At 39.4% G+C, this 19,000-nt stretch overlaps 1 protein-coding gene across 4 annotated transcripts in view; it reads right to left on the minus strand.

Moving 5' to 3' along the window:
- Positions 1-19,000, minus strand: part of LOC111565803 (membrane-associated phosphatidylinositol transfer protein 2) — a 189,019-nt gene that overhangs the window by 165,822 nt on the left and 4,197 nt on the right. For all 4 annotated transcript variants that reach the window (XR_008604585.1, XR_008604583.1, XR_008604582.1 and 1 more), the window contains exons 4-12: positions 16,064-16,153; positions 15,467-15,975; positions 14,651-14,816; positions 14,369-14,441; positions 13,026-13,129; positions 12,741-12,857; positions 9,566-10,041; positions 6,003-6,152; positions 472-559 (exon numbers count right to left, since the gene is read on the minus strand). The gene's annotated coding sequence lies outside the window, so the exon portion shown is untranslated. The remainder of the gene's footprint in view (positions 1-471; positions 560-6,002; positions 6,153-9,565; positions 10,042-12,740; positions 12,858-13,025; positions 13,130-14,368; positions 14,442-14,650; positions 14,817-15,466; positions 15,976-16,063; positions 16,154-19,000) is intronic.

The raw sequence follows: 19,000 nt of genomic DNA on the forward strand, positions 1-19,000 counted from the left end.
TCAGTGTAAATTTTCCTTGTGTTTATTAATGTAAATATTCTGTCAGAGAACAAATAAAAAGAAATTTATGGACATAAGAGACATGAATTAATCTGCAAGAATTCTATATTTTTTTAGAGGTCGCAGTGAGGCCACAAATTAAAAACAAAAAATAGCCATTCTTGTATAGTTAGCTCTATTCAAGTGACACTATTTTTTTTAATTATTATTATTCTCAGCTATTATTGTTTGAGCACCTTACTACCTGACAATGGTACACACAAAGACTTTTAGGCTCAAAATAAGATCTCATCAACTCAAATCTCCATAGTGAATGACTTGTTTGACATCTTGAATAATAATAGAATAAAGACTCTGAGAAGAAAGGAATCCTTCCATCAATATGAAGGCATACACCATAAAACAATATATGTAGTTTACTTCATTAAGACAAACTTTTAGAAGAATATAATACAAAGTGAGGACTGATACCAGTTTTTTCTCCAGCAAGCTGTTTGTTCCCTCCAGTTCTTGAATTCGAATGGTGGCTTCAGCCAGAGCTTTTTGTAGATGTTTACACCTGCAGATAGAAACAACCAAAGATTAAATAAAATTAATCCAAACAGAAGTATAATGTCAGAGAGAAGAAATGTGAAATCCCTATAATCATTTGTATCCTAAAAATCAACACGTGTTTCCCCTTTTTTTCCTTTTAATTTCAACATGAATCAAATCCTTTCCTCAGGACTTTAGACTCATAATAAAACCATCTGCCTAATTTTGTGTAGTTTGTTCTTGTGCTGCCAAAACAGGTCTGACCCCTTGAGGCCTGAACTCCACAGACCTAAGAAGGTGTCTTGTGCTATCAGACACCGAGACGTTAGCAGTAAATCCTTTACATTGTGGTAGCTGGGCCTCCATGAATCAAATAAATTTTTCCAACACATCCAACAGATGCTCAAGAATAGGAGGCCAAGTTAACACCAACACTCTTCGTCATGTTCCTCAAACCATTCCTAAACACTGTTTGCAGTGTGGCAGGGAGCACTACCTTGCTGAAAGAGGCCATAAGGGAAAATAGCTGCCATGAAGGGGTGCTTGTGGTCAGCAGCAATGTTTACATGTCAAAGTAACAACCACATGAATGCAAGGTTTCCCAGTAGAACTTCATCCATCATCACACTGCCTCCAGTGGCTCACCTTCTTCCCATAGCGCATCCTACTGCCATCTGATCCCTGAGTAAATGACCCCTCAGTCCACATGATGAAAAAGAAAATGAAATTCATGGGACCAGTCCACCTTCTTCCTCCATGCTCAAGTCCAAATGTCCACTGGAGGAGAATTTGGCATTGGACAAAGGTCAGCACGAACACTCTGACCAGTTTGCAGCTACACGGCTCCATACGCAGCAAACTGTGATTTTCTGTGTTCTAACACATTTCCATAACATTGCTTTGAGGTTTTCAGCAGTTTGTGCTATGTAGGGCTGCAACAACGAATCGATAAAATCGATTATTAAAAGCGTTGACAACAAATTTCATTATTGATACGCTGTCGCGCGATTCATGCGTCACTCGCCATGTCGCTGAGCCGTCTACTCCAACTGCAGAGCTTTAATAAAATGTTGGGGTTTTTTTGGGTTTTTTTGGTTTTTTTTAAATCAATGCTGGCTGACCGAAATAAAGTTTTGTTTAAAAAAAAAAAAAAAAAAAACCTCCACCTGCAGAGCGAGTTGAACAGAGCGAGGTGGACGCACAGCGGAGGCGGTATTTTCAAAGGAAAAGTAAATTCAACAAATGAAACATGACCGACATGGAGAAAAAAGTTTGACCGAAGTCCTCAAGTGTGGGAGCGTTTCACGCTTCACAAAACAAAAAACATGCATAACATGCAAGCTTTGCAAGAGTAATATAAGATGGCACAGGAGCACCACGATGATGATAGAGCACCTGAAACGGAAACACGTTGAAGACGCCGATGAGGATGAAGGGAGCTCAACAGGAGGGTGAGTCACTACAATATCCTATGTTTGTTCTGTTTTACAGTGAGGAAACTGAACGTTAGTCTCTCTGGTAGCTCGTCTGATGCCAGCGTTTGTTTGTTCGCTGATTAATGACAGTGATGGGGCACGTGTGTGTGTGTGTGTGTGTGTGTGTGTGTGTGTGTGTGTGTGTGTGAGATACTTTTTATTTCACTTTAATCAGCTTAAGCAGGGTTTGAATATGATTTATAAATAAACATAACTTGCACACAATGGTGATAATAATTTAAAGATTAAGCCTCAAGTTTTAATTTTCTCAAAGTCTGAGTGAAGGCACTGGTCTGTGTTGGAATAAGGCAGGATGAATTGCATTTAGACAGGGGTTAAGTTAATTTCTTACATCTCAATTTATGTAATGAAGAATTTTTTATGGTGCTTGTATATGTGTGTGTGTGTGTGCGTGCGTGCGTGCGTGCGTGCGTGCGTGCGTGCGTGCACTTTGTGTTTTGCTCTTTGGACTACTTACTTGCCTTAACCTAATACTGCAAATAAAACAAGATAACTACTGAATTGTTGTAAATTGTGCTGTAATACATACTCATACTATAATATCTTTCTCATTTCATGAACAGCAAAAAATGACAGGCATCATGATGAGAAAGACATCATGTCCACCACAGCAAGCAGCTGTCCTGACTGAGAGCATCCTCAACATGATGCTCACTGACATGAGGCCTCTGTCGAAGGTTGAAGACGAATACTTCGCTACAATGATCTTTTTTGCTCTGTCAGTCTAAATCTTCTCTTTCTGAATAAAGTGGTGGAAATTAAAAATGTGGGGGTTTTTTATCCGATTCATCGGTTAATCGAAAAAATAATCGACCGATTAATCGATTACTAAAATAATCGTTAGTTGCAGCTCTAGTGCTATGGTAGCTCTTCTATAAAACTGAACCCTACAGGTCAGTGTTCGCTCTGCACCAGCATCGATGAACCTGTCTCCGGTTCACTTTTGGTAACCACTAGGGATGCAACGATACAGTTAAGTCACGGTTCGGTACGATTTTCGATATGAGGGACACAATTTTCGGTTCGATTCAATACATTTAATGCCCTAAAAAAAATAATACAAGTGTTATTCCTCTTTCGATATATATTTTTTTAATTTTGTTAACAAGCAAAAATAACAATGCCATAATAAAAACATGCATTTTAGTGCATAACATTATATAATATGTACGAGAGGGGATAGCATATCGTGGATCAACAGTTTTCATAAGGTACGAAAAGCCATCATTTTCAACCACAGAATAAGGCTGCAAAGCTTTGGCAATAAATGTTCCAACAGCACGTGTGATTTTCTTATGTTTATCGGAGGTGAAAGTGTACTTCTTTTGAAAGGCGTCCGCTATGCTGCTCTGAGACTTGGGTCGCGTTACCTTGTCCTCTGCCCCGCTCGCAGATGACTTGTCTGGGTGATGGCGGCGGAGATGAGTGGTCATGTTGGTCGTGTTGCCCGTGATGTACGGTATAGTTGTAAGGCAATACTTGCACACAGTTTTTGTTTTAGTCACCATTTTCGTCCCCTGATCATTATAATCAACAGCAAACCCAAAATGCTGCCATACAGCGGATCTGTACGACGTAGAAGCCGCCTCCTCAAACTTTTGTCTTTCCCCGCTAGCCATGATCCTCTGTCACCTCTCCCTCAAACAACAGCAGCGTGGTTGCCCCCGCCCTCCAGGCAGCTTGGGGGATGAGGGGAGGCGGGCTGCTTGCGGGGAGGAGCTTTCTGGGAGCTTTTCAAGGCAGAGGGCTCAGCCTTGGTTGCGCCCATGGCATTTTAGCGAGAGCACACTAGAAAAAGTTCGGAAAATATATTTTGGGAGCGCTGTTTTCATTCAAAGTGCTCTGAAATGACGGTTAGGACGTGGATGACTGAACGAGTTTTTATTGTTTTCTGAGTGACTAGTTTAAACAACGTGGTCTCAGTTTGTTCCGATGCATTTTAGCAAATCAAGCTAGATTGTGCTGCGTGTTGTTCTGATGGGAGGCTGCTGAGGGTCTGAGTGTTTCTGAGAACAAACCCAAGTTAAGCTCGAAGTTCTGCTCTGGATCTGTTCCACTGAACTCACAAACTAATACACAACACAGCAGTGGACGTGCTTCTATGTTGTGGGTTTTCTTGGTGAGACAATAAATAGTTTTGTGACTCGTTCTTAACCAGGCAGCCTGTGTTAAGTTGTGACTATCCCCAGTTGACATGGACGTGATTCCTAAACAATCACCAGGTGTTAAACACCTGGCAGGATGACAGTGATCTATATGGATGAAGCGGAATGCTTGTCGAGCTGATTGGTAGCACAATGAGTAAAACGGTGATCTCGTAATTTTATCGCTGGATTACGTGGGTTCGAATCCTCTCACCGTACTTGAAAAATACGTGTTTTTGATTTCGGCCCGCACACTTCTTTTTACTGTCTGTAGATGATATTTACATGGATATAGACTTTATTAAGCAGTGATGCCGACGTTTTTCGGCGACGTCTTCTTTATTTCACGTAAATCCAGGTCTGATCGTGACGAATCTGCGAACGAAACATCTGGAGATGGCAACTATCGCCAGTTAACCTGATCACCAGTCAAACTGGAACACCGGTCTTCCAGTTTAACTGGTGATCAGGTTAAATGGCGATAGTTGCCGTCTCCAGATGTTTCGTCCGCAGATTCGTCACGATCAGACCTGGATTTACGTGAAATAAAGATACCAGATAAAGAAGACCTCAACGAAAAACGGCATCACTACTTAATAAAGTCTATATCCATGTAAATATCATCTACAGACAGTAAAAAGAAATGTGCAGGCCGAAATTTAAAAAAAGTATTTTTCAAGTACAGTGAGAGGATTCGAAACCACGTTATCTAGCGATAAAATTACGAGACCACCATTTTACTCATTGTGCTACCGATCAGCTCGACAAGTATTCCGCTTCATCCACATAGATCTTTGTCATTCTGTCAGGTGTTTAACACCTGGTGATTGTTCAGGAATCACACCCATTATATTTACATGGATATAGACTTTATTAAGTAGTGATGCCAATGTTTTTCGGCGAGGTCTTCTTTATCTGGTATCTTTATTTCACGCAAATCCAGTTCTGATCGTGACGAATCTGTGGACGAAACATCTGGAGACGGCAACTATCGCCAGTTAACCTGATCACCAGTTAAACTGGAACACCGGACTGTCCAGCTGAAAGCTCGGTCACGTGACCACGTAGCAGCCTGCTGTTGCTCAGCGCTGTCATGTGACCATGTTGTGGTACGCTAGTGACCGCCTGCCGTCCGTGCGATTTTCAGATGCGGTGCGTTGCCGTGGGGGAAAATCGCATCTAGTGGACACGCACCTTTAGATCTGCACCGCTCGCCGCCATGTTGTTTGTGTATCAAGCGCGGGGGGCAGGGGGGCGCGCACTCTGAACTACGGGAGCCCAGCAGGCAGGCGTTGGTGGCGGATGTTGATGAGAAAATCGATTTTCATTAAAACAAATCGACATTAAGTACAAAGTCGAATTAATTGATAAAATCGATTTATCGCCCAGCCCTACTTGTCGCCTTGTGTATCCCACCCACTGACAGCTGCCATTGTAAAGAGATAATCAATGGTCTTCACTTCAGCTGTCAGTAGTTTTAATGTCGTCGTTGATCTGTTAGCGTTGTTATGCATAGATTCATGTAAAAATACACTAAATGTGAAAGTTCATTCTGGACCCAGGAAACAACAGTCAAGATCCAATTACTAGTAGCTTGTTCAGAAGCTTTAAATCACATTTCCCACCTACCCACTGAGGAAGAATTATGAGACCTGATTGAATGCTCCTGAAAAGCAAGTAAGTAGTGCTTATACTGTTTCATTTGTGTGTTTTCTTGTTTTTTGTTGCTGAGTTTTTATCTTTTTTCTTCTTGTATTATACTGTATTATTGTATGTTGTAGTCTTGTTTGGAGTTTGCTACATCTCTGGAGTGAAAGCAAATACAAACCTTTCTGTGAGGGCCTGGTTGCTCTCCTCTAAATCCCGGGGCAGATCTCTGAGTTTGAGTTTGTCTCGCAGGATTTGGATCTCAGCCTCATAATAAGCTTTCAGGTCAGCCACATGTCTAGAGTGCTTCTCTCTCAGGTTCTGCCTTAGTCTAAAAAAAAAGTAAGAGAGACAAATGAAAATATTTTTTAAATTGTTTTACATGATGACACTTTACCGCCAGCATTTTTACTTAGACTCATCTGTGTAGGCAGATTCAGTACATATGAACAGAAGTAAATAAAATTAAAACAGCAAAACAACCAACCTGGAAGCCAAAATGAGTGATTATGTAGAAACAGAACAAAAAAACATTGCTACAGTTAGTGATCTTCTTGGTAGAATATATGAAGTGGGCCTGAGGTGAAAACAGTATTTGGCAGCACTTGGAGGTTATTTGATATCTCCAGTCATATACTGTATGTTTGTCCCTTAATTAGTCTGCCAAGGAATGCAGAGGAGTTATGTGACGATCGGCGTACATTTGTCCTTCTGTTAATTTGTCTGTCTTTCTTTGCACGACATTACTCAAAAACGGATTTGGATGAAATTTTCAGGGAAGGTAAGAAATGACTCAAGGACCAAGTGAATAAATTTATGCAGTGATGCAGCTTATGCGCACGTGGACAAAATTGTTGGTACCCCTCGGTTAATGAAAGAAAAACCCACAATGGTCACAGAAATAATTTGAATCTGACTAAAGTAATGAATAAAAATGCTATGAAAATTAACCAATGAAAATCAGATACTGCTTTTGAACCGTGGTTCAACAGAATTATTATATTGATACCACCGTCTGGAACGACTATTCGGGTATTCGGGTCCAGCCCTAGAGATTAGAAAGAAAATTATAGACAAGCATATTAAAGGTAAAGGCCATAAGACCATCTCCAAGCAGCTTGATGTTCCTGTGACTACAGTTGCACATATTATTCAGAAATTTAAGATCCAAAGAACCATGGGACTGTAGCTAACCTCCCTGGACGTGGCCGCAGGAGGAAAATTGATGACAAATGGAAGAGACGGATAATACGAATGGTAACAAAAGAGCCCAGAACAACCTCTAAAGACATTAAAGGTGAACTCCAAGGTCAAGGTACATCAGTGTCAGATCGCACCATCCGTTGTTGTTTGAGCCAAAGTGGACTACATGGGAGACGACCAAGGAGGGCACCATTGTTGAAAAGAAATCATAAAAAAAGCCAGACTGGAATTTGCCAAACTACATGTTGACAAGCCACAAAGCTTCTGGGAGAATGTCCTATGGACAGACGAGACAAAACTGGAACTTTTTGGCAAGGCACATCAGCTCTATGTTCACAGGCGCAAAAATGAAGCATATCAAGAAAAGAACACTGTCCCTACTGTGAAACATGGAGGAGGCTCTGTTATGTTCTTGCGCTGCTTTGCTGCATCTGGCACAGGGTGTCTTGAATCTGTGCAGGGTACAATGAAATCTCTTGACTATCAAGGTATTCTAGAAAGAAATGTGCTGCCCAGTGTCAGAAAGCTTGGTCTCAGTCGCAGGTCATGGGTCTTGCAACAGGATAATGACACAAAACACACAGCTAAAAACAGCCAAGAATGGCTGAGAGGAAAACATTGGACTATTCTGAAGTGGCCTTCTGTGAGCCCTGATCTAAATCCTCTTGAACATCTCTGGAAGGAGCTGAAACATGCTGTCTGGAGAAGGCACCCTTCAAACTTGACACAACTGGAAAAGTCTGCTCATGAGGACTGAGCCAAAATACCTGCTGAGAGGTGCAGAAGTCTCATTGACAGTTACAGAAATCATTTGATTGCAGTGATTGCCTCAAACGGTTGTGCAACAAAATATTAAGTTAAGGGTACAATCATTTTTGTCCAGGCCTGTTTCATGAGTTTATTTTTTAAAATAATTCTGTTAAACCACAGTTCAAAAGCAATGTCTGATTTTCATTGGTTAATTTTCATAGAATTTTTATTTATTATTACTTTTGTCAGATCCAAATTATTTCTGTGACCATTGTGGGTTTTTCTTTCATTAACCGAGGGGTACCAACAGTTTTGTCCACGTGTATACTTGCGACTTTCCTGGTAAAATTTGCTGTCTTTGTGCTATATTATAGTAAACTAAATGTCTTTAGGTTTTAGGGGGTCAGTTCGACCAACAATTTTGTCCACGTGTAGTCTAGATCCACAGATTTGCTAAGGATTTCTGTATCATTGCAGCGCAGCATCATTGTAACTATGACAACAAGTGAACACTACGTCAGCTGCCTGCTGATGATCACATGAATGCGATCCTACTACAAATCGACCGCTGCTGACTTATCGTGACTTATCCATCGAAAATTATACGACTGAGCAGCCTTGGCAGAGTACTGCGGTCTCTGAGTGTTTTTCTTGTTTACTTCATACTGCCAATCTGCTGCTCTATAGCGTCTTTTGCTTGAAATTTCACCTCATTCAGGCAGAGAAACGCACAGTTTTTAATTAACTAGCTATAGTTCACTTGTTGTTATGGTATGTATGCAGCCCAGAATCCTCACATGGAAGAAACTAAATCATAAATAATGTGTTAATTATTTATGATTTAAAGTAACCATAAGCCAGCTGATATTTTGGCTATGGGTACATTAATAAATTCCATGGAAATGGTCAGAGCATCAACAGAATATTCGTTCAGATATTCAGGTTGAAAATGTTTAGAGGAGTGGGAGATTTAGTGATTTGGAGCTGCAGGCAAATTCTGTTATATTTCATTTTCACCCGTTCTCCAGCCGAACGTTGTTGGCAGTGGGAGGAGAAGTACACCAAATTTTTTAGTAAAACTATTAATATTGCACAGTAAAAACACTGTCAAAGGGAAAGTCCTGCTTTAAATGTTATATTTAAAAGTGAAGAGCAAAGGAGGGAATTTAAAATAAAAACAAAAAAAAAGTCAATGTTAATTATACTCTGAATTCTCTTGAAAAATAACAAAAAGAAAAATAAGATTATCAGATCCATATGCAATATTAGAGAAGGTATAGTACAGTTAAAATCTGAATGATATCCATCCCTTATATGCATTTCTGTCTGCAATGTAAGAAGTTTTCCAGCTATATTGCTTCTCTGATAAGATTTTTGTGAGGACTTATTCATTTTTCAAATCACATGTTTTACCAAAGATGCGTTGTACACTAATAGTTAACAGTCTGGACACACCTTCTCATTCAATGCTTTTTATTTATTTGCATTATTTTCTACATTGTAAATTTATACTGAATATTAACACTTTTTTGTTTAGAACATAATTCCATATGTATTCTTTTATAGTTTTCATGTCTTCAGTATTAATCTGCAATGTATAAAATAATTAAATAAAAATTACTGAATGAGAAAGTTTGTCCAAACTTTTGACTGGTAGTGTATATTGTTCAGATTCTAAAGAGTCAAATGTAATTAATAACTCTTTAACATTCTACCACTTGACTGGTTTAGCAGCTAACTGGATAGCTATTCGCAGTATGAGTATAGTGGTGCTATGTATGCTTCACTCACAGGGAAAGGACGACAGGATCCTCTAGTGACGACGCTCTCTCCATGTGAGGACTGACTGCCGGCCGCAGAGAAGCACCAGAGGCTGAACAAGGCTTCAGGGTGCTGGTGTGGGTGTGGCTGCCCTCCTCCTCACTGGCTAAGGGGGCACTGGCTCTGCGCTGCTGGCTGGCTTTGTGGGAGGGCTGGGTCTTCTCCTGGGAGGTAGACAAGACTGCCTGGGACACGATTCCCCATGAGGTGTGCATCTTAGAGGGGGAAGGTCCGGCAGCAGAAACGCTGGAGGTGTCAGAGATGCAGTCTGTATCTACAGGGTTGGGAATGCACTCCACCATGCTGTCAGGGGTCATGGGTGTCCCAACTCTGGGGTAGAGGTGGGGCTGAGCGGCAAATGAGGGGCTGCTGAAGTGAGAGGGCGAGGTGAAGCCGGAGGTACGATCTGATTGCTGCATGTTGACTGCTGGGTCCAACGTCAACACCTGAAGCACAGAGTTTTTGTTTCTCTCAAACTTTTTTTCTTTTAAATCTGCTATGACTATTTCACATATTTGGAAAAAAATTAATAAGAGCAGAATAATATATATATGTTAAACTATATAAAACAGAAATAGATATAGGCATAAACTAAAAAAAGAGAAATAATAATACAATAAAGATATAGGTATAAATACATAAGTACCATTAATGAAATAAATACGAAAAAAGTATGACAAAATATAGATGTAAAAACAGTGCAGTGAGTAGGGCTGCCACAAACGACGCGTCGACTAATCGCCTGAGCACGATACGTCATCAAAAGCGGAAGTGAGCGCGCAATGCAACAGAAATTACCGTCCAAGTGGAGCGCGGAACACGCACGGACATCCGCGCTGTATCGTGCATATATAGTATATGCACGATGCGGCGCGGATGTCCGCGCTGTATCGTAAACGCGGATGTCCACGCTGTATTGTACATATATAATATATGCATATACTATATATGCACGATACAGCGCGGATGTCCATGCGTGTTCCGCGCTCCACTCGGATGGTGATTTCTGTTGCATTGCGCGCTCACTTCCGCTTTTGATGACGTATCGTGCTCAGGCGATTAGTCGACGCGTCGTTTGTGGCAGCCCTAGCAGTGAGCATTTAAAATCTCTTTGAATTACTCTTAAAAACAAATACATGCATATATTTTTTTCAATAGAAAAAACCAGTTAGTTGTACTTCCCAAGCCTTATTTTATTAATATAATATGCTGGAATAGCTTTCTAGATTTGTAAGAGGATCTGAAAATATTAATATTCTTAAACTAAAGATTCATTTATGCAATTTGGCTTTCATGCAGTTTTATAAATTTTATGGTTGTGGTATTTTTTTCAAGATTATTGTGAAAGTATTTTATATTATCAAAATAATATTTTGCTGTTGTACTTTAATCTACATATTGTAGTGTTACATTTCATAATCTTACTTTTATTGTTATTTTTATTTCTTGTATTATCTTTATATCTTATCTTTTATCATCGTAAGTACCTCTCTCATTTTGTCCAATTTAATTTTCTCCTTTGGGTGTGCATTTGTCTATGTTTTGTCAGTTGCTTGTAAAGCATTTGCATTTGATTTGTTTGAAAAGCACTTTATAAATAAAGCTTAATTGACTGATAATTTATGGCTACCAAATGAACTGCAAAATTCTCCTAAGGTTCAAAGTCTGAGTCACAACTTCATGACAAATGTGTGAAAAAATTATTTCATAATGAAAAAATGGTATTTCTTGATGTTTTGGGTTGTATTCAGGGGTAAAACTACCCGCTCTTTCAGATTTTAGGACTAAAAAGTGGCTAAGTATAGAGCAAGTGGTTGGTTTTTTGTGTTAAACACTAAAAATACCCCTAAAAGAGGTGTTTTTCGGTGACAATTTTTCTTTCAGTGTGTGATTTCTTCAAGCAATGAATAAGTGAATACATGTTCTGGGATATAAACTAAGCTTTTTTCCCAATTCATATGTTGTATTCTTCTGTTACAACTTGAATTTCAAGCTTTTCAGGGAGCAGAGACTTCATCTTTCATGATTACTTGACCAAAAGTTGAGTGACAATTTTGTTGGCAAAATTTTATATTTTAGGTAAGATTTGCTTTTCATTTTACTATGGTGGTGGTGCTATAAAAGTTGTATTCATAAATTGCATACCAAAATAATCAGTTGGTCCTATGCAATTCTAGGGAACCTTAGAAAAAGCAATATCTAACTCTAGTTAAGAAATATTCATATGTTTCTCTACCTATACCCCTTAAATTTAAGACGTGTGAAAAAATTATATGATGTTGCAAAAAAAATTCTCATTCCTTCAGTTTTAAAGCTAGACTCCTAAAATTTTAACTGGTAATACCTATTTATATATGTTACATGATGGTAGCATATATATATATAGACATATCTTTAACCAGAAACAGATGGGAATTTTTTTTTTGCATCAGATTTTTGTGATTCTATAGGCAGTTATTAGCAAGATTACAAAGCATTTCTTTCAGATCAGCTGGGGATATGTGTCTTGTTGGTATATTTTAGAGATAATAGACCTAATTAAGCATCTACAGTAAACTCAAGACTGTAAATCTGGATTACCTCTCTGAAAATAAAGTAGACGCTGCAAGAGTGTCCAGATCACATAAAATGCAGATACTGTATCAGCAAGCCTTGGCTGATCTTAGACTTGACTAGCCTCCATATATGTGGTGTATGTGAACTTTATTTTGTTGATTTGTGAAGATCAGTTCTTTTGAAAATGCTGAAAGCAAGTTATATGTCATTCAAGCAGTGATACTTCTTGTTTTGATTTCATACATGATCATAAAGTTTAATAAACATGTCTGTGGAAAAAGGCTTGTAGCAGTTCAATGATTAGAGATTTTGTATTTTGGATTGCAGAATTAAATTCCTGGGAAAATTTTACATAAGAGTGGCCTGTTTACAGATTATTTCAAGGAAGTTGAAAATTTGATGTTTTTGTCACCAAGTTGTGACTCAAACTTTGAACTGTGTCCTATTTCCTTTAAACACTGTCTTTCTCTGCAAAATTCACATCTATTGATGCCTTAATATGACAGAGTTAGTGAGTGGGATAAACATCTTGCACAGTTTTCTATGAAGACCAAGAAGTACATTTTTACCAGCGTGTCATGTGACATACCTGTGGCGACGAAGGACTGGAAGTAAGTGAGCCTTCCTGGTCTGAACGCCTACAGTCTGTTCTCTTCCTGTTCTGGTAAATCTCTCTGAGAGACAGCCGAGGCTCCTGAGATGGAGTCTGCAAGTGATGGAAGAAAGACATTTAAACATCACCAAATACAAATGTGTACAGGTAACCCACCATGTCTTAGAGGTGTGTTTTTATTAAATAGTGTCACATCTTGATAACATGGTCTGAAATATTTAACACTCACATTCACAGGTGCCACTATAAAATGTTACTCACAAGACTCATGGACGCCTCTTGCAGAAGGAGGTAAGCGCCACTGTCAAAGCTGTCTGGCAGGGGGCGATATAGTTCACTCTCATTCAGACGCCAATAAGTGAGACCTAGGTCAGACACAAGACTGTTACTATTTTAGCTAATAATTTGTTTGAAATTACACATTGATCATTCTGTATATTTCTGGTAGTGAAGGCCTTAAATGGAAAATTTAGTGTGGGGCAATTTTTTAAGCATGTTTTATTAAAGGGGTCAATGTTTTCTAGGCATGAGAAAACATGTAACCCTGCAGTTCTTGCTTTGTGTATTTCTTTTATTTGATTACAGAATAAAACTGATTTATAAAACTGTTTGCTCCAGAATTGTATCCGAGGGTAGATGCCATTTTTAATTGAAGCAGTGCATGTGACTAATACACTAAATGCATTTGCCGGAGAGCCTGCCGCCACTGCTGGAAAAAATCCTAGAGGAAACACTGCATTGCAATATCAAGTTTATTTACATGTGTCATGCATTTACATTTCTGTCTACAGTAGATTTGCAGGATAAAAAACATGTAGAAATTGTTAACTAAACAGGAAATAAAACTTGGCTGGAAGCCCACATTTGGCAAACAGCTCTCCATTTGTCGACCACTGGTATAATATTTGGACCTAAATGAAAATCCCAAATCATTTTTATTACCTGGATAAGTCTGTATTTGCGTGATCTAATGAATCTTGAAAAGATGTCAAGAAAAGCTAAAAAATCTAGAGCTGTCAGTGTCATACTGTTTGTACACAATAAGTATCATTTGTGTACAAATTAAAGCGTGAACAGTTTTTGGTGTATCAATGGAAGCAAAAACTATTCTGATCTCCACCTATTTCTCTAAGTTTAATATTTGTATACCTAAATCTTCTGCTTATGTTTTGCTCATCAATATTTTAAATAAGTTCACTACCTTAATGTAATTTTAAGGAGAAATAAACGTTTAGTAATTTTTATTTTTATATATTTCCTTTATTCATTTTCTTAATAACAGCAATTTTCTTCGGTTCTTATGCCTGAAAAGCACTTTGCATTTATAAAGTACTAGAAAAAATATATATTGTAGGATCTTAGCTTAATATTTAAACTGTTAAGAAATTCCACATGTCAAACATTCATTCTCTTTTGAAAATACTTTTGTTTAAACTCTGTTCTTTAAAATGTGCTATATAAGCAGCGGTGACTTGACTTGACTGTGCAATATTTTCATGTGAGGTGACACCAAAATAGGAATAAACAATTGGATTGTTTATTTGTTTTACTTTTGCACTGGTCAACCCTTGTTCTGTGTTTTGTCTGAGAGGGTGAATTGTTACCTGATGCCTCAGACGTCAAGCTATCGCTCCTCCTCAGGGGAAAAGAACTGGACGACGGCCCAGCTGGTCGATGCTGAAACCCAATAGAGATGAGAAGATTAGATCCAGCGACAGGTCAGGACAACACAGGACAACCACAACAGATATATGCTTCAAAAACAAAAACACTACACTACAGAGGCAGGGCAGTGATAAACACCAGGCAATGTAATCATTTTTTACTATCCCTACAAAACCTGATTAGTTTTAAAGAAGCAGCTGTCACCACATGGTGAGTTGTACCTGGTTCTGGGAGTCTGTGGTCTCCAGGGGGTTTTGTTTGTGGGACTCTCTGGGGTTGCGAGGAGGATCCCCGTACTCGAGGATTTGGGGGGAAGGTTGTCCTGCTTTGGTCTTCTTGGGCCTGAGTTTCTGCCTGTGGGCCCAGGAGGTCAGCTGCTGGCTGGTGCTGCCAACAGAACAGGTCATGGTAAGATCATTTCACAGACAAATGTCCTAGCATGGTCTCTGCAGCATTTGACATCCCTTTAAACCCCAATTTAAAGGCAATTTTTAAAAAAGTTGCCAAAATTATATAATTTATCAGAGATACAAACTGTAAAAACTGAAAGAATTACTGAGTTATAAATGAGGTTGTGTAGTGTTGTCAGCAGGTGGCATTACATGCTCTGTTATGCTTGACCGTGGTAAACAAAATGAAAGAAGCCAGGGAAGGAAAGGAAGAGGACACTCTGGACAGGCCACCAGTCTATCACAGGGCTACACACAGAGACAAACAAGCACACGCACATTCACACCGACAGACAATTTAGAATCATCAGTTAACCTTAGCATGTTTTTGGACTGTGGGAGGAGGCCGTAGTACTCAGAGAAAACCCATGCATGAACAGGGAGAACATGCAAACTCCATGCAGAAAGATCTAAGGCCAGGACACAAACCGGGGATCTTCTAGCTGCAAAGCAACAGTGCTAACCACCGAGGCACTGTACAGCCCTATGCACACTCAATATGCTGTAATTTGTTTACATGTATACTTTACAGCAAACCTTTAGGGAATCATGGTTTGTGTCTGCATGTGCGTACTAACTGAAACGTACCCAGAGGTTTTCTGCTGGTACACTAATGGGTTGGGTTCATTTGCTGTGAGACTCCTCTCATTGGAAAAATGCTGCTGGCACCCAATCATAGTTGTGTCTGCATCTGCCTGGAAGTTAGAGGACCAATGATGCTTTCCTCGTCCTTGACCAACACCCTTATCTTCCCCTGCAAATCCAGCAGGTTCCAAACCAGTTTCCCAGGCAGAGAGAGTTCCGTATCCACTACTGAGCACTGTGGTCGCCCGCTCCTCCCCCTGGTTGGTGGTCTCTGACCTGGGGAGTGGAGGTGATGGGGAGCTAAAAGGAGTGTGGACAGGGGCTGCCAGGCTGACATTGTCACTGGGCACATTTTTGGGGACTGTGCAGTCACTGGACATGGGGGGGAAAATATAGTCCTTTGTGTTTGTGGTAGTTTTGGTGTCCGGAGTTGGAGAGAACTCTGTGTGTGGCTGGACACTGGCCTGGCGGTTCTGGAGCTGAACCAGAGCTTTAATTTCATCCTGAATCAACTAAAAAAAACATATCATGATTTCAGTGGGTAAACAAATATTTTAAGTGTGTACATGTGAGAGGTCATAAAGATAAATGCAGGCTTACCTGTATTTGGCACTGGTATTGTTCTTGCTGAGCGAGTATTTGCTCTTGGTATTGCTTTTCAACCAGCTGAAACAGATGCAACCATCGACCCTGTTGCAGAAAAAAAAACAAACCATCATTACTCACAGCATGACAGTAACCCATGGTAAATCAGCTGGGGCGGAGCCACGGTCATTTTCATCAGTGTCAATATTTGCTGACATTCCTTATTTGCATTTGAGCTGACTTTTCATCTTTATACTACAGAAGCAAACTAATGCCTGAACTACCATAAGAATCAAAGACCAAAAGACAGCAAGAAACCAGGCTACCCACTAATGCAGAAGATTAGACATATTACAGTTTTTCTCAGTCGCTTTGGTACATTTCTCAGATCAGAATTGAAACTCTCTCCTAAAGTGATCCTCCATGCAAGTTACAGAAGTGTGACATGAAAACTCCACTGCAAGTATACAGTATGTATACATTAATGTATTCATAGATTTGTGAGTTTTCAATGAGGGAAAAGGAATAACTGCTATTATAATTTTTTATAAGTGATTAAACTTTTTTGTAAAAAGAAAAAAAAAAACATCAGACAAAAACTATTATGCCAAACAAGCGCATGTTTCACAGCATAAAACCTACAGGCTTGTGACTGTAGCATCACAGTGAGAGGGCAGACTCTGCAGCGAGTTAAAAGGACGTGGATCTCTGCCGCCCTAGTTGCCCTAGCCCCCCCACCCCAAACATTGTGAGTTCTGGCCATAGTTGGCATTATAGTTATTTTGAGTAAGTTTTTTTTCAATAAAGACCTGTTTTAGGTGTCGCCCTGCCTGCCGCCTTCTCTGTGTAGCACTCATTTGGGTTCACATCCCCCCCCAAACCATAACAAAACCAGTAGTGTGAATTAGCCCGTCATATAAAATTAACAAGTATCACACATTGTCTGCAGCCTGAAAGACCTTGCTATCATGCTATAGACAAAAGACTAGAACTTGTGCACTGTCAAAATGTGACAGGTGGAAAACATCATTTCTGTACATTTCTGTGTATGTAACACAACACATTAACAAGACAACCATGTTCTCCCTGTTACCCTGTATTAGGGTTGCCACCTTTCAGAAATGAAAATAAAGGACGCCCACCACGGCTCCTTGGGGCCACAGTTCAGTGAAGTTGGAAAGATGTTCACAGATTCAGACTTCCAGCATCAATAACTCATTAGATATATGTTGTGAAAACATAAGCGATGCCTCTTTTCCATCATTATAAGGTACACAATGTGCTACTTGATAAAACTGGGCTTGTAGCACATTGTGTACCTACAGAGTACAAGATTGAAGTTATTGAATATGTGTGTCTCTCTTTGCTGTTGCAGCGGTTTTGCAGACAGTGCCTGTGCATTCGTCACACAGCCGGCTGCACATAGACATCAATGTTATTTGTGCAGCTTGAAAGACAGCTACTGTTGATAAAACTGGACTTGTAGCACATTGTCCACCTTAAAACAATGGGAAAGAGGCATTGTTTATGTTGATAATTTATATCTAATGAGTTACTGATGTCAGAAGCAAACAGTGTGCAATACTGTATCCCGCAAAAACATAAACATCTGAATGCAGAATACTGGACAAAGAAATTCTCTACAGACATTTTTTTTTCATCTAAATGTAAATCTAATCTTAACACAGTCAATGTGTTATTTATGTGTGTATGCATGTATTTGTTGATTTTTTTAGTGCTGTTGGCATATCAGAGTTCTGAGTGAGTTTTTCTTTAGATAGGCAAAGGCTATTTATTGATTACATATAGGCTATTACATAAATGATTATTATAAACTAAAAAGCATTAAAAAAATACTAAACAACTTAAGCATTTATTGAGTCTCTAAAATACTGTAGAGTCTATGGCCACATCAGCATGATTATAAGCATCCTCTGGTAAATTCACAACCATATAGCCTACTGATGTCCCTTACTGTACCGACTTCAGGAGATGATTAGATGATGATAAACTGTGACCTGCTGGTTGGGTCCTCTCTATTCTCATGCTTTTTACATGTTGGTCTCCTGATGCTGCCTTACTTCAGCCAGTCCATGAACAACAGAAAACACAGTTTGCCTTGTTCCCATTGCCAGGGGTTTCTCTCTTCCCACTCACGTCGGTACATTTGCAAACGTTTTTGCTTCTGCGGACGTGGTGGAGTTTCAGGTGTAAACATTTTTAAATACGCGGGTGCAGCGTGATCTGCTGGACCTCGCATCGGGTCCTCGCTACATAGGTCCTACGAAGTTTAAATTGGCTGCCCTTCGTATTTCCTGTGTTTTATTTTGTTCCTTATGCAGTTTTGATGAGTGTGTCACAGACGTGTACGGGGAGTTTATGAAAATACGGAACAATCTGCGTCCCGTATTGATTCAATACGGGATGCAACAATTAATTGTCAAATAAAGGACGATTCCGTATTTTAAGGGACGGGTGGCAACCCTACCCTGTATAGCCAAGAAATCAGCTTTTCGTGGGAGAAATCTAGGTGAGAAATCAGCTGGTTAATTAAGAGCTGGAAACAGAGTGAATGAGTGAATGAGTGACAGAAATACAGAACAAGTGAGGAGTTGACAATGAGGTGATGTGCATTAAGGAAAAAAAACATATTTTCCTCCATATTGAATGAGAGCACATATGCATGTCAGGATATTTTCTGTATAGAGGAATTGTTTTACACCCCCAAAGAGCTTTTAGAAAAGCCAAAAGGTTAAAAAAAAAAAAAAAAATGTCAGAAATAACAGGAAAATACATACACTAGCATTCAGAAGTTTGGGGTCACTCAGACAATTTCATGTTTTCCATGAAAACTCACTTTTATTCAACATAATTGCACAAGGGTTTCCTAATCATCAATTAGCCTTCCAACACTATTAGCTAACACAATGTAGCATTAGAACAGAGAAGTGA

Source organism: Amphiprion ocellaris, chromosome 17, assembly GCF_022539595.1.
Source record: "Amphiprion ocellaris isolate individual 3 ecotype Okinawa chromosome 17, ASM2253959v1, whole genome shotgun sequence".
Classification (NCBI taxonomy): Eukaryota; Metazoa; Chordata; class Actinopteri; family Pomacentridae; genus Amphiprion; species Amphiprion ocellaris.